The 16,144-nt window shown below is 39.2% G+C and overlaps 1 pseudogene; it reads left to right on the forward strand.

The window, feature by feature from the left end:
• The first annotated feature begins 8,802 nt into the window (after positions 1-8,802).
• On the forward strand, positions 8,803-15,451 carry LOC110311337 (annotated as a pseudogene).
• The last annotated feature ends 693 nt before the right edge of the window (positions 15,452-16,144 follow it).

The following is a 16,144-nucleotide window of genomic DNA, read 5'->3' on the forward strand; positions in this document are numbered from 1 at the left end:
GTTAGGTAATTAACTTTGTTGTCTTTAGAAATATATAAGTGCTTGGGGGAAAGTATTTTTCAATCTTAATTTTCAGTCGAGTGAATTCTGGAAGATAAAACATACCTAATACAGCAAATGTCACTGCAAAGATGACTTTAAGCAACCGTAGGCTATGTTTTCAAGGCGAATGTCTACCTGAGATTGCAAACGCTTTGTCTATAGGTCCCCTGTAATGGATTTCCATCATTCTGAGAGTAAAGCAAAGTTGCTTAGATGTAATCCTTCCTTTTGTCTCTGTCAGTTTCTAAGACATTTGTCACAGTGATGGAGTGCTCCCCTGTGTCCTAGGAAATACTCGTTGTAGTCTGATGTAAGCTGTTAAAGGCAAGGTAAATACTGTATTACAGCACCTCTCAGGTTTGAAAATGTACCTTCATATTCACAAGTCCTAGTGGTTATTCCTAGTCTGTATGATTAACCTTTTTTAAAATTCATATTACATGAGATGGAGAAAGGTTAAATACAAGATAATGTGAGAGGGTTAGTCATACTTCTATATCATGGTCACTGCTGTACCAGGGTCAGATATCCATGACTTTTTTTGTATCTACTGAATCAACAATGCAAGTTCTTTTCAAATATTCTTTTTGGTGATTTTTAAAAATGGGTTTCCCTTCACATAGCACTATACATGTTTACTCCTAAACTTATTTTCTCAATCAGTCGTGCCCACTACAACCGGCTTTGTATAGACTGAGAACGCAATTTTTAGTAAATTTGCCAAGCGATTTTTTTTCCATAAACGCATATTATCCCTTTCTGAGAAAGCATGTAGGAAATGCCATAAAAATATCATGCAAAAAAGACTGGTGGAATGGATCGCTCTGAGTATAACACTATTCTGTTTCAGCTCAAAAATCCTTAGCTGGGTGTGGTGGCCTGCGCCTGTAATCCTAGCACAGGGCATGCTGAGACAGCATGGTGGGAGGCTCCAAGATAGGCTGCACCACAAAGGGACGCCCTACATTAACTGAAATGAACACAAATGATTGACAAGAAAGCATCATTAAAGGAAGAGTCTGGTCTCTGCCATTTTAATTAGCTTTTCCCCAGCACTCGCTTCCACACTGAGCACAAAAAGCTTGCTAACTCAAGGAATCTGATATCAGATTTGACTTGAAGTTACTTCATAGAACAGTAGGCATAGGAACAGAAGAATTCAAGAAAAAAAATAGTTCATAAAACTATTATAGTAAAGACTGTTAGTTATTGAGCAGAGAAAACTCTAGACATTCTGGTGAAAGCTGAAAACTGAATATTTGAAAAAGATGCCGACATTATTATTATTGTTGTTGTTGTTGTTATTATAATTATTATTACTATTGCTCCTAGATTAAAAGAAAGCAGACCCATCAGACCTTCGAAAATACTAGGCAATTTCTGTCGTGTTTAACAGAAGAAGCAGAGCCTAGCCTCACTCCTGCTACTAGACTTGTTTTCTAGGGAATTTTGAGCAATGCCTCACCCCATCACCCTGCCCCTGAACCTGTTGACTCTTGTGATTTGGGATGCAGCTTCCCTCTGCCTGGAGGAGCTAAATGGCCTGGGTCCTCCCGTTCAGCAGGGACTGGAATTCTTTCTCACCTTTGTGCTCACATAGATACTTTATCTTAATCTCCACTGACAAGTGTATTCTTAAACAAAACTCAGAGGTAGAGGGCCAGAGGAACTCTCCGGGGCGATCCACAGAGAACAAAGGAGCAGGAGCTGGAAAGCAATTGCATTTAGAAATGAACACTCATTGCTACAACTTAAGACACTAGATGGAAAAGACAAATTGTTCTCTTCTGTTTTCAGGTGAAGGTAATAATGGAGCAGACTAGCATTTGGCTTTTCACACCAAATGATGTTCCTCCCTGCCCCGTTTCCATGAACAAAACAAAACAAAAAGTCTGACGCCAAAAAGGAATGATTACTCAGCCACATTGGTAGAAAATGTAAATCCGCGGTGGCTATGATAATTCATATATTCCTCTATGCAAAAGTACTGAAAGCCTGTTGTGTGCCAGGTTTGGTTTTTAGCAAAGAAGCAGGGTGTGTTAGGGGAGGTAATTGTCAGAAAGAGACTGCTAGAGCTTCTTCCAGTGAGGTATATCTAGAAGTGTTAGTCATATATTTAAATCTTTTAAATCTCATCTTTATTACAATCTTTAAGAGTATTTCATTGGGGGTGGGGGAAGAAATTTTTGGTCACAGAGTGAGAAAAACAGAATGATCAATGAAAGCCAGCTAGATGGCTCAGGAGTGTAAGACTCTTGCTGTCGTGACCTGAGTTCGATCCTAAGAACCCATATGGTGGAGGGAAAGAACCAATTTCTGAAAGTTGTCCACAGGCATGCTATGAAATGAGTATGCTCAACAATGTACACATATGCACACACAATGAATAACCTGTAATCAAAAAGATTTCCTAAACAACCCCTGAGAAATCTAAATGTGGGGGAAAAGGTAAATGGTGTATTCTTCAATATAAAGATTGGAACACAACATCGCCCCAGCTTGGGGTGGGGAGGGATAATGAAAGAGAATGGCTGTAGCCTAGATCTGAAGTCCATGCACTTGCACTTCCCCCACCCGCCATGTGCTCAGCTCAGGGTTGATAGAGTGGAGCTCTGCCTACGGCATCTGCAGAACTCCATACATTTTGTGACAGCAGATCTCTGAGAATCACCAACTTAGAGATCAAACTCATTCTCCTTGAAATAGAAGGCAACATCTCTTGGGAAATGAAAAGCAGTCAACTAAGAGTTCCTAGTACACATGGCTCCAGCTGTATATGTTGCAGAGGATGGCCTTGTCATGCATCAATTGGAGGAGAGGTCCTTGGTCCTATGAAGGCCTGATAGATGTCCCAGTGTAGAGGAATCGAGGGAGGGGAAGTGGGCATAGGTGGGTGGGTGGGTGGGTGGAAGAACACCCTCTTAGAAGCAGGAGGAGGGAGGATGGGATAGGGTGTTCGGGAGGGGGGGCGGTGGGGGGACTGGGAAAGAGGATAACATTTGAAATGCAAATAAAGAAAATATCTAATAAAAAAATAAGAAAGAAAGAAAAGCAGCCAAGTTAACCATGCAACACTCAGCAGCTCCTTTTGCCAAATGTTGAGATATAAGGTGTAGGCGTTAGCTAATGATTCCCTCCCACATGGCCATGCCACTCTCTGGGAGGTTAACAATGAAAATGAGTTTTGAGTTGAGAGCTGGATTGCATTTACTAACAGTAGTGGTACCTACTTCTCTTGGAGACAAGGTCATTAAGGGGCTCTGATATCAGTCAGTCAAAACTGCCATTGCTCAAACGAAGGTGCCTGAACTCCATGAGACTTCAATCCAATGAAATGCTCTGAGGACAATGAGATGCTGTTAATGAGCTAGTCATTGTCTCCACCATCTCATAGTGATTGTTCTCTATCTATGCTTATGTCCCATCACTGAACTTTCTAATTAAACAATTCTCAGGCGGGAATTCTTGTACTGGTATTTAAAGTTTTATGCATACCCACTTAGGGTCCTTCAACTGGCTAGTACTCAGTTAGAAGAGTGAATAAGGAAATAGTAAGACGTTAGGTCTTGCTCTATCTATCATGCGCTTAGCACATTTGTCATTACCAGTTTTACAATATATGTCGTATTTAATTTTTTTTCTCAAGGTCCAATTTATTATCACTTCAAAACACACTTCAGTTGGTAAAAATCAAACAAACCATCCTGCATAACACTTTACAATGAAGTTGATCAGAAGAGACTATCAAAATATCAACATGTACCAAGTTTGTGGCCCACTCTTATGTCAGTATATAGCCTTTGAGTTATAACATAAAATATGTTTTGTGCTGTGGGTCTTGCTCAAAGACTCAAATATGACTGTAAATTAGAAGCAGATGATATTTAATCCTTTAGCACAATCTGAAAGAGAGGGTATGTTAGCATTAGTAATTGGTACTTGCAAGCCAGAGAGCACAAGTGTGCTTTGAAAAGAACAGTAATTATTGATCATTCTTCCTAAAAGTCTTTATATTCCCAAATCTCATGGTTCTGGTTTTAGAAAACAACAACAAAAAAATGTACTTACTACTATTGAATATATTCCTGTGCCCTCCGTGTTGGATTTTTACTATTGCCAGTGTAAATTACTACAAATATAGTAGTACTTTAGATCAAAAACTGCTTCTGTATTGTCGGGAGGTCAGCAGAACATGTCTGACATAAGCTCTCTGGCCTAACATCCACATTTCTTTAGTTCTGCATTCTCCCGAGGTTTGCTTTCTCCTCTTCGTAGCCTCCAGGGGCCCAGGCAATCATCACATGGCTCTTTCTCTATCTCCACACTTTTCGCCATAGCGTTCCATCCTCTACTTTAGTGGTCAACCCTTGTTCTGAGTCTAACACCCCTTTTGATTTTTGTTTGTTTGTTTGTTTGTTTTTAAACATACCTTTGTGATGACACTTGTCCTGTGAAGATCCCCAACACAACCTCCCATCTGAAAGTCTTTATTGAATCTTATCTGAGGATTACTTTTCACTACTTAATAGTAGCAGGTTTCAAGGTCAAAGCTTGAGTATCCTTCGGAAGAAGCACCATTCTGCCCACTGCAGCCTATTGGCTATGAACTATCTTACACGGAGAGGATCCTCAAAGTGCTTGAATAGTCTTTTTGGATGCATGTCCTTTATAGGTAATTAACCAGGTAATCTCATATCAAAGTATTCTCTGATTTTTCTGTGGCTTTGCTGACATGGACCTGTAAATTCACACCTCAACACCTGTAATTTTTACAACCTCGCTTTAGAGAATATGATATTTGTCTAATATTCATGATTTTCACATTAAAAATGTTAAATGGTGCAACTTTAGTATCTATATTATTAGATATTACATGCTAGGTAAGGATTCTCCTGAGATAGCAATAAGGAAGGGGATTGAAAGAAGGGATAAAAAGCCATCCATGGGTAGTTGGCAGTATACAAAGATGTAAGTTTGCTAAAAGTGTTTGGGAAAGAACATGACTGTCAAAATCACTGTGAAGAAAGTATTCCATAAGACGGTTTCAAGGTTATAGAATGTTCTACATGATTCAGCTTGTTTTAGTTTAAAAGTCAATACTTCAAACACTTTGTCATTTTTAATATTTTTGTTAACCTCTCCATTTTCTATGGGACTTTGGTCGTGCCAATCAGATTCTTGCAGATAATGGAATTTATCAGCAACACAGGTCCTTGGAATTACAGTATATTACTTAAAAAATGTTTATGGTTTCCTTAAAAGGAAAATTTACTCTACATAATAAAGTTTAAATATCAAGCATTTTTCCTGAAGTTGTGTATCTATGATTTCCAATATGTTAAACTGTTCTTGTAAATTGGCTTCGTTCCCCTTCTCTCATCTAGTTTCCCTTTTAATGGCGTTAATATATAATCATCAGTTTTATTTGATATATTGTGTGCTGTCAATGTACCATTAACACCTTAAGTGGACTTGTAAATGAGATTTTTTTCTAATAATTTCATATATATGTGTTTGCATTTTTTTCAAAACATAATTTATTTTCATTACATATTGGGCTAGATTTGGTTGTTAATATACAAGTTTGGACATGCTTTTGTACTGGTAGGAATCAATTTTTGTTGAGGCAAGACATAGAAGCATTCATTACAACAGCCAAAGGCAAGAACAGAAACACTTATGTAGCTCTCTGCTAATTAAAAATGGAAAATATTACATTAATTTTAATTTCCCTGTGTGTTCCTCCCTCAAACACTTAAAAGGTAAAATCCAGAGGAATTATTTGTCTTTCTTTTATTTTTTTAAGTTTCGGGCGCTCAGAAATGGACTAAACGTCCTTCTACCAAGAGTATAGCAGCAGCAAACAATTGCTGTGGAGAAAAAGTTCTTTCCAGTGGAGCTGATGCCACATGGAGTGGTACCTCCAGGGTCAGAGCTTCTGTAAGTTGTCACTCATGCTGCAGTTGCCACTTATGCTGCAGTTGCCTTGTTAACAATATGTATGTGAATGATACACAGTGATGAATATAATTACAGACATCTTATGAATAATTTTTATTACAGTCACCCTCCATTATCTATGACTCTCAGTTGCCTGACTCGCACTCTTATTAATCTCTTCCTTCTCCTAAATAGTCCTTCCCTTGTAATTTCATGCCTTAGAGAATTTTTCCTTTTTTTAAAACATGGTGACTAGAGGTTTTTTGTTCTAGGTTTGTTTGTATGTTTTGGTTTGGTTTTTTGGTTTTAAACATGCACTTGGGTGATGAGCTATTCACTGGATCATGTGCAACTTACCACTAGTTACTCCACTAAAGAAAATGTCTTGCTTCCTCCCAGCAACCATTATGTACCTGTACCTTCCTCCTGGATAGAAGGGCTCCCGTTATCTTCAGTAATGATAGAATGCTAACAGATTTAATGTTGTGCCAAGCTTCCGTAGATAATCACAGCTTCTGTAAGTTCATAAATACTATAAGCATCTCTGTCAAACCCAGAAAACAATGTTTTACAAATCTCCATTCCTTTTTTTGTAGTTCTTACATTCTCCCTGACCCAGGGAAAAGCAAAGATAATCAGCAGTATTATTCCTTGTAGACCCTTTGTCACATGCTACCAACCTGTCAGGAAAGATGTGCTCACTGCTGCCATCATGGTATGACTGTTACAAAACAACCAAGTGCTTTCTGGTGGATTTGAGTCCATTTTGATAGGTGCAAGAGACAGAAAGTGACTGTGTAGGATGGACCCTTCAAACAGCAGGTCTTAGTCACTGTTATATTGCTTTGGAGAGACACCACAGCAAAGGCAACTCTTATAAGAGAAAGCCTTTAGTTGGGGGCTTGCTTAGAATTTCAAAAGTTTAGTCCATTATCATCATGATGGGGAGCATAGTGGAATTCAAGCAGAAGCTAGTGATATAGCTGGGAGTTACATTTCAATCTCTAGGCAGAGAGACTCTGGGCTTTTTGAAACCTCAAAGCCCACCCCCAGTGACATACTTCCTCCTATGAGGCCACACCTCCTAATCCTTCTAATCATTTCAAATAAGGCCATTTCCTGATGGCTAAGCATTCATATATAAGCCTATGGGAACTATTCTTATTCAGACCACCACACAGCAGTTCTAAGAGTGTCCTCTAAAGGCAGAAGAGACTTAGGATGCGTCTTTCTTTGCAGTCTCCGAAATTATCACATCTGATTAAAGCCTGTGCTTAACAATGTGACTGAAAATGAGAAGAGGCTCCTGGATGCATAGCATAGTTCAGTCAACTGGAGTGACCTCCTGAAATGTACCTCAGCCCATTATCTGCCTAGATTCTCTCAGAAGCCCCCAAACTCACAGCTTAGTAATATTCAAGTTTTTGGAACCCTCCTTCTATGCAGGAGCTCTGCCTTCTTCTCTCTCTTAAGCACCTAATTTTTTTTTCTTTTTAAAATTCACCTCTCTGTAGACCATGCATTTCATTATTTGAGTCTGGGAGATAAGAATCTGAAAGCTTTTGGCTAGGGAAGGCTTTAGTATCCACTATATTTCCTAGACTCCAGTTCAAAGAGCAAAGGCCACCCAAGGGCCAAAAAATGCAGAGTTGCTGTCAAAATGGCCCTATTTATATTCCTGAATTAATGAAGAAGGAGTTGAAGAAGTTATTGCTATTCTTTTGTTAAATGAGTGTGCTGTATTCATTAAATTTCTTTCTAAATATTTATTTTTATGTTCATAGATTAGTGCTATGTTAAGCTATTTTCAGAGGGGCTTGCTTTTCATTAGGTAGCAGTTACTTCAGAAGCTTTTACCTGGTCAGATTGCTAAGCATAAATGACTTTTGAATGCTTGGCCCTAAGCAGAACTTCTATACCAACCCCACTGCCGCCCTAATGCTCTGGGGACATAATCTTTCTAGTGACACAGCTGCTTTTGAATCTCTATGCTTCTGTAAGTAATTCTTCACTTATTCTCCTGCAAGTGACCTGAATAAATTCACAGATTCACCAAGCTACATTTTGTTGTTGAAACCAAACCAGGAAAAAAATACCTTGCAGGTTAACAGTTCTGTTTGCAGTTAAGGATAAATTCCTATTCTATATTTGTTTGAGCCACCTGCATTGAATATGCTTGATCACGTGTGGGCAGGAGGTACATGGCAGGAAATATGTGAGGATATATGTTTGCCCCTGGCTTGTTGGGAAATGCAGTGATTTGGGTTTTGCCTTTTATGGCCCCTGCAAACATGTTACTCATGATCGTTTTCTGGGAACCCAGAAATGGAGCTGGCCGTAGTTCAGCAGCTAGCCTGTATTTAATTAAAGCTTGCTTCAAATTTGGATTTAAATTATGATAGTGGTCATATTCTTGACCAGTGGGGGTTAACAGTTGGAATAATTTCTTCAACATATTATTGGTCCTCCTTCTGTAGTGAACAGAGATTTGCTCATATCTCCTTAGGAAAAGCCATGCAACTCTACTGCATATCAGCTCAAATATTTCCAGAACACATATGCACCTTTAAAAAGCAAATGTTAAAATAGGAGGCAGAAATTTTGAGTATTTATTTTTGATCAAACATTAAAAATTTTAAATTTCTCCATTATTCTTATATGTAAAAGACTAAGTCCCTAGAAGGTGGTCCTATTTTGGATGAGTTTTGAAACTTTAAGACGTGAGAATGTACCCAAAGAAAGAAAATCAATGCCTGACTGTCATTGGGGGTAGCTTGCTTTTGACCTGTTCCTGTCTTTTTTTGACTTCCTAATTCCAAAATGGAGAAGAAAATCTTCTGCTACATAGTCTCAGACACCATGGTCTTCTGCAGAAGCAGTGCCAAGCAAGAAAGGACGGACCCTCTGAAACGGCAAGCAAAAATTAACCCTTTCTTCCATAAACTCCTCACGTCGGGTATTTTGATTACTGTGAAGAAATATAATGATCACTTTTCATCTTCTTAACGTGTAGTAAGAGTGTAAAGAGAGATGACTAAAGGCAGAGGAAGGGGAGAGGCGGACGACAGGGCATAGCATGTGTCACTTCCTGTATTGGCCACACCCAGTGTACGATGAATGAAGTCCTTTGGTCCAGCAGATTTCCCTGCAGCTTTTGATTGTTCTCTGCAATACAAAAACCTAGTTAAGTTAGCTGGGCCCAAGTACAGAACCTACTATCCTGTTCTCTGGTTTAGCTTGACGCAAGTGTTCCATGCTTGCCCTCATGCCTGTGTTGTCAGAGCCATAATTTCCTCTTCTATCCTGAACCCCTGCTTTCAGCAGAGACTCTAAATATCAGTGACTCTACTTGAGTCTTCAGTGCTGTAGTGAGTCACCTTCCTTAGGAGCCAATCCCAGTGCCTAGGCTGCCACTTCTTGCACCCTAGGACTTCCTTTCTGTTTTCTTTGATCAGGCCATCAGCACAGTGGGAAATGGGAAAAATGTCTAAAGCAAATCTGACTTACCGTTACCTGAAACACTTGTTGTCTCTGTTTATGTTCAAGGCAAAGTATCAGTCCAAACAAAAATGGCCTGAGACAAATGCAAACTGTTCCCAAATTAACATTCCATGCTATATCTGAAGTGAATATATGATTTGCTTTGGATGCCAGAGGGAAACTTCAACAAAGATGACTAGATTAGATCAGTCAGTTGAAGGAAGATGGCCTGAACCAAGGCAGTGGGCATGACAGAATTAGAAATGGAAATAAATGCACAGATCTGAGAACTTTTTGCCTGAAGCCTTGCTTACTATTAAACCAAAAACAACTGAGAAGGAAGCAGGTAAAAATGAGATGCCTACTCCAGAAACCAACAGTGAGTGGCTACACTTCAAATGTGAGGGAAGAGGGAAGTGGGAAGGAAGCAGATAAAAATGAGATGCCTACTCCAGAAACCAACAACGAGTGGCTACACTTCAAATATTAGAGCCCTGAATATATTTCCTATGCCCAAGCAAACCAAAAACTAAGTACATGTGGAAGCTACAATTAATTGGAACAAAATTGTTAATTGAGAAGCCAGCTCTGCTATTCCCTGTAGGCAGTCCCTGTAGCTAACAACATTGCTTGTTAAGTCAATGAAACTGTGAGAAATCAATGACTAATCTTGCTCATGACTTGTCATAATTATGAGCACAGAGCACAGGTCGAGCTAATTTGTACTATGACATATGGATCAAACCTGTCTGTCCACCATTTTTAACCACTGGCATGCCAGAATCTCGTTACATAGCTAACAAACTAAAAACTCTACTATAAAGCATGCATATGGTTCATACTTTGGGGTCAATAGTTTATTCTTTTAATGATACTTCAAAGGACTTTCTGAGAACATGAGGCACTTTTGAATTAACTATGATAAAATGCTGAGATATGTCCTGTTTTAGTCAATGGCCAATGCTCTGCAGAGTTTTAAAACAGCAACAACAAAAAACCTGAATTCTGACTCGGAAGGCAAATCTAGCTACAGTGTGTTCATCAAAGAGACTGAGACAGGATATGAAGCAGAGCAGACAGAAGTGAAGTAAACTTCTGTAGGAGTCAGAGTTTAGAATTCTACCTTCAGTGTAGATAATATGATTTGCTTTTTTAGTCAACATGGTTTTATTACATTTATTTATTTATTTATGTTTTCTCTCTCTCTCTCTCTCTCTCTCTCTCTCTCTCTCTCTCTCTCTCTCTCTCTCTCTCTCTCTCTCTCTCTCTCTCTCTCTCTCGTGTGTATATGTGTGTTTACCAGCTACAACATGCTGGTGCAGTCCAAGGACAACTCCCTTCATCCACGTGATAAAACTAAAGAAACAAGATTTTGGAGCATGTCCATTTATTTGTCCACAGAAACATCTCGCTGGCCCAGATAGGTGCCTTTTTCTAATAATTTGACACATTTTAAAACCAAGGTAAAATATACTGTTAAAAGACACTGGCATAGCATTGATAATTCTATGACTAAATTCTATAAGCAAAAATAATTCAAGGGCCATTTAAGTACAATTCCAAATAAGTGCAGGGGGTCATTGTTTTACTCTTACATATTAAGGTTAATGCGTTCTATAGTACAGAATGAAGACACATATTCTCTGTTAAAGAGTTGTTTCTTACATTGCTATGTTTGTACTGCAGTCCTGAGACATATCTTTTAATATTTCTGTCATTTCATTGTGTAATTTTTCATAGCTGTTTTTCTTCCCTTAGAACACTAGCTCATCAAAGACCCAAACAGCCACTTTTAATGCATCTCTTTAGTTCTTTACACGGTGCATGGTCATGACAGATGCTCAGTATATTATGAATTGATTCGTAATTGTAAAATGATCATTCCCAGGATATTCAACTTCCTTGCAAACCATCACTTTAAGAAGTATCATCCAATACCCTCACTGTTACAAACGCCTGTTTAGAATTTATAATGTGTTTCAGACTCTGTGGTGATAACTCTGATTCATCTCGCTAAAGTGCTAGGAGATTCTATAAACCAAAGAATTCCCCAAGGGATGTTTTCTCTAAGAAGTACATTACAATTAAGTGTCTTTCCTATATCATGGGGATACTATCTAATCCAGATAATGTGACAGCAGATCCTGGATGTTAACATTGCCATAAACACAGCATAGAGAAGTGTGAATCTTGTCTTGTTCCTAGGCATGCATAGTCTATTTGGTTGGTTGCTAAGATACACTAAACTTAAAAGTACAGAAATGTAATTTGACTCTTTAAAAATAGGCAAGGCAGCTTTCTTACATCTGACAAAATTAGTCTCCAGGGAATGTACACAATCGCAGCACAATCATTCACATTAGTTACATTCTGTTCTTAATCAAACACTGTTTTATGAAGATTTTAACTTTACATTTTGACATTGAAATAAACAAATTTACTTGTAAAACATAAATGCCCAACTCTGTTGTTTTGACTTCTCACCCTTCATTTACATAATCTGTAGAGAGAGCATCTCGGATGTACTCTAATTAAAGCCACAGCAACTGATTTCTAGTCTTAGAGTTTCCTCCATTCCTTCCCACCCTCAACTCCCAACCCTGGACAAAGTCAGGTGACATCAACAGGCTAAACTTCATTTTATTTTCAAATGAAGTTGTGATGAAATTGTGTGGATCCACTATACTGTACTCTTAAGTTACAAAAAAAAAAAAATGTTTTTGACAATTGAATCTACTCTAGTTGACCAAAATAATGAGCACAGATGCATTTCAAAAGTACAAAATATCACTCTGGTGGATCTCAGCCTCAGAATGTAGTATCTGCTTGGTAGTTTTCAATGTGTCAATGCTGAATCAAATGTCTAATTTATACCCTGGCCATGAGTCTTACAATTCATTCCTTGAGGAAAACCAATAGATTGTTATTTGTTCATTTGCTTTTATAAATTTCTAGTCTGTATGGAAGGCGTGAAAAGCTATGATTAGAGAAAAGTATCTCTATAAGTAGGAATGTATATCTATAGGTAGAGTGTAGATAGATAATAGATAAATAATAGATAAATACATATATGCATAGACTACTTTAAAAGCCTTGTATCTAAAAATGACAGATCAGCCTCTCCTAAACGTCTCCTAATCCCTAAATTTCTTCCTATTTTTTGTTCTCACAATGTTGCAAATTCCCTTTAATTCCTCTTACATCATCGTTTATCTCAACCTTTGTAGATTTCATTTCTCTTTCCTGAAGCCTCTCATTTTATAAACGTCAGAATTCCATCTTTCCCCATTTCTTTCTTGCTACCCTACTTGGTTTACGTGAATTTCTTCACCACCTCAATTACCATCTATACACGAGTAACTTCAAAACATTTTTTCATGCCTTTATAAATTAAAATTCCTGAAGTTGTCTTCAAAGGTGACATTCAGGAAACCAAAGTCATTTTCCAGTGCTCTATATCTGCCATCTAACTCTGCTTCAAAGCTGCAACTCTCTCTCTCTCTCTCTCTCTATATATATATATATATATATATATATATATATCCCAGAAGCTAAAAGAAGTGGGATCATATGATAGTAAAGTCTTCATACTGTGTGTGACAAAGCAGAATCCTCCACTAGACTATGGTAATGTAAAAGGCAGAGGCTGTAAGCCCTGAGTGCTTTGCAACCTCAAGGATGCTGCCAATAAAGCACATCTTCAAGCAGATGTCATGGGTGCTTGCAACAGCCTGAGGATGCCAGGTCAGCTGGTATAAGCAAGAGGCTTTGATATTGGAGGACTAAATTTGTCTGACTCTGTAATGAAATAAAAAGAATGACAATAAATACAAATAATAATAGCAGATACCATGAACTTCAGAATGAGGAAGTTCCAAACTCTCTCCAAACTAATGTGAACTACTGATTTTATTCATTTCCCCCTTTTTCCCATTTATTCTTCCTCTCCCTTCCCTCCCCCTCCCCCTCCCCCTCTCCCTCTCCCCCACTCTGTATGCCAAGAGGAGAGAGTTGGTTCTCTCCAGAAGATCTAACAGGTCTTTGAGATTGGCTGCAATCTCATTTACTCATGGAACCATATTGCCAGTGTTTTTCCTTCTTTGTTGAGATCTTAGTTTGTTAACCAGGCTACCCTTGATCTCCCTGGCCATTGTGATCCTTTTGCCTCTGATTCTGAATAGCTACAGTAAGAGGCATAACCACTGTGTTCAACTGTGAGACTTCCTTTTAAAAGATTGGCTATTAATCCCACCCCCCTTTAAAACTAACTAAAAGCTTTATAAGGTGTAAATTTATTTCTGGCTAGCATCTTTTATCATGTACAAATATTAACTGCCTCAGCTATTCTTCGCTATACATTTCATATTAAACGCAGGATAAATGATGTTATGAGTTCACTAAAATTGATACATCTCGATATTTCCCTTCATTTACCTTTCTTCTTTCTTCCTTTCTTTTCCTTCCTTCCTTCCTTCCTTCCTTCCTTCCTTCCTTCCTTCCTTTCTTCCTTTCTCTTGTGGTTTTTTGAGACAGCATCTCTTATAGCCATTTGGCCTTTAACCTCCTATGAGACCTTCCAACTGGGGCATGTTTCTCCATCTTGTGTGTATTCAGGGATATGCTCATGCATGTAGGTACACTTGTAAAAGAAGGTACAGGTACACACAACCTTGAGTTTCATTCCTCAGTATACCTACCCCCTTCTTTGTGTTTTTGAAACAAAGTCTCTCACTGGCTTTGACCTTACCAAATGGGTGAAGTCCAACTGGCCAGAGAAACCCGGGGGTGTACTTGTATCTTCTCTGCCAGCACTGGCATTACAAGTGTGAATCACAATTCCTGTCTCTCTTATATAGTAGGTTATGGAGAGGGACTTAAGGATTCATGTTTGCACTTTGTCAATTGAGACAATTTCTGGATTTAGTTTTTAAGTTACGGTGAGGGTATGTCTATGCTTGGGCCAGGGAGTGGCACTATTAGGAGGTGTGGCCTTGTTGAAGTAGGTGTATCACGGTGGGCGGGGGCTTTAATACCCTAGTCCTAGCTGCCTGGGATCCAGTCTTCTCTTAGAGGCCAACAGATGAAGATGTAGACCTCTCAGCTCCCACTGCAGCATGCCTGCCTAGATGCTGCCATGCTCCTACCTTGATGATACTTGACTGAATCTCTGAATCTGTAAGCCAGCCCCAATTAAATGTTGTCCTTATAAGAGTTACCGTAGCTGGGTGTGGTGGTGCACACCTTTAATCCCAGCACTCAGGTGGCAGAGGCAGATGGATTTCTGAGTTCGTGGCTAGCCTGGTCTACAAAGTGAGTTCCAGGACAGCCAGGGCTATACAGAGAAACCCTGTCTCAAAATCCAAACAAACAAACAAACAAAGAGTTACCTTGCTTTCCTTTAGCTGTTGCATCTGCAGCCACGAGTATACTCAGGCTTCAGAAGAGGCTTGCCTTTAGTATCCTCCACTGTGGGAAAAAGAAGGTCTGGTTGGACTCCAATGAGACCAATGAAATCACCAATGCCAACTCCTGTCAGCAGACCAGGAAGCTGATCAAAGATGGGCTGATCATCTGGAAGCCTGTCACTGTCTATTCCAGGGCTCACTGTGGAAAAACACCTTGGCCCAACAGTAGGGCGGGCATATGAGCAGAGGGAACAGGAAGGGCACTGCCAATGCCCAAGAAGGTGACCTGGATGAGAAAGACAAGGATCCTGTGCCCGCTTCTCAGGACATACCGGGAATCCAAGAAGATTGACATATGTATCACAGCCTGTCCCTGAAGGTCAAAGGGGAAAAAACAGCGCATCCTCATGGAGCACATCCACAAGCTGAAGGCAGACAAGGCCTGCAAGAAGCTCCTGGCTGACCAGGCTGAGGCTTGCATGTCTAAGGCCACGGAAGCACGAACGCGCTGGGAGGAGAGCCTCCAGGCCAAAAAGGAAGAGAGCATCAAGACTCTGTCTAAGGAGGAAGAGACCAAGAAATAAAAGCTTCCCTCATGTCTATACATAGTGGCCTGGCTGTGGCCTCACTTGGATCAGTCATTAAAATAAAACAAGCCTTTGTCTGTTAAAAAAAAAAAAAAAAAAAAAAAAAAAGAGTTGTCTTGGTCATGGTGTCTGTTCACAGCAGTAAAACGCTAACTAAGACAGTTGTTATCATCATCATCATCATTGATTGCATTATATGGTGTGGGCATGTATGTATGTTCACATTCCACAGAGACATCAGGTCACCAGGTGTACTCATCCAGTTCTTTTCTGTCTGACTTTTTCCATAGCATTATTTACTGAGTCAGGGAAGAGAAACAGGTGAAAACAATCTTGGCTGTTACCAAACTTCAAGGGCCATTTTTTTTTCCAGGATTGTTTTTACACAAATATTCAAAGGTCTGTAAAAAAATGTTCCCATTCCCGAACAACCCTTGTGCCTGCAGCTATACTTTTCCATAGTACTTCTTGAGAAGCCCTGCACTTACAGACATATTTTAATGCAGTCTTTCCAGGTAGCTGGACAGCAACAGTTCTGTACATTAAGACTGTTGTCCCTGGGCATATATCCAGAAGATGTTCCAACTAGTAAGAAAGAAACATGCTCCACTATGTTCATAGCAGCCTTATTTATAATAGCCAGAAGCTGGAAAGAACCCAGATGCCCCTCAACAGAGGAATGGATACAAA

The sequence above is a fragment of the Mus caroli genome, chromosome 16, assembly GCF_900094665.2.
Source record: "Mus caroli chromosome 16, CAROLI_EIJ_v1.1, whole genome shotgun sequence".
NCBI lineage: Eukaryota > Metazoa > Chordata > Mammalia > Rodentia > Muridae > Mus > Mus caroli.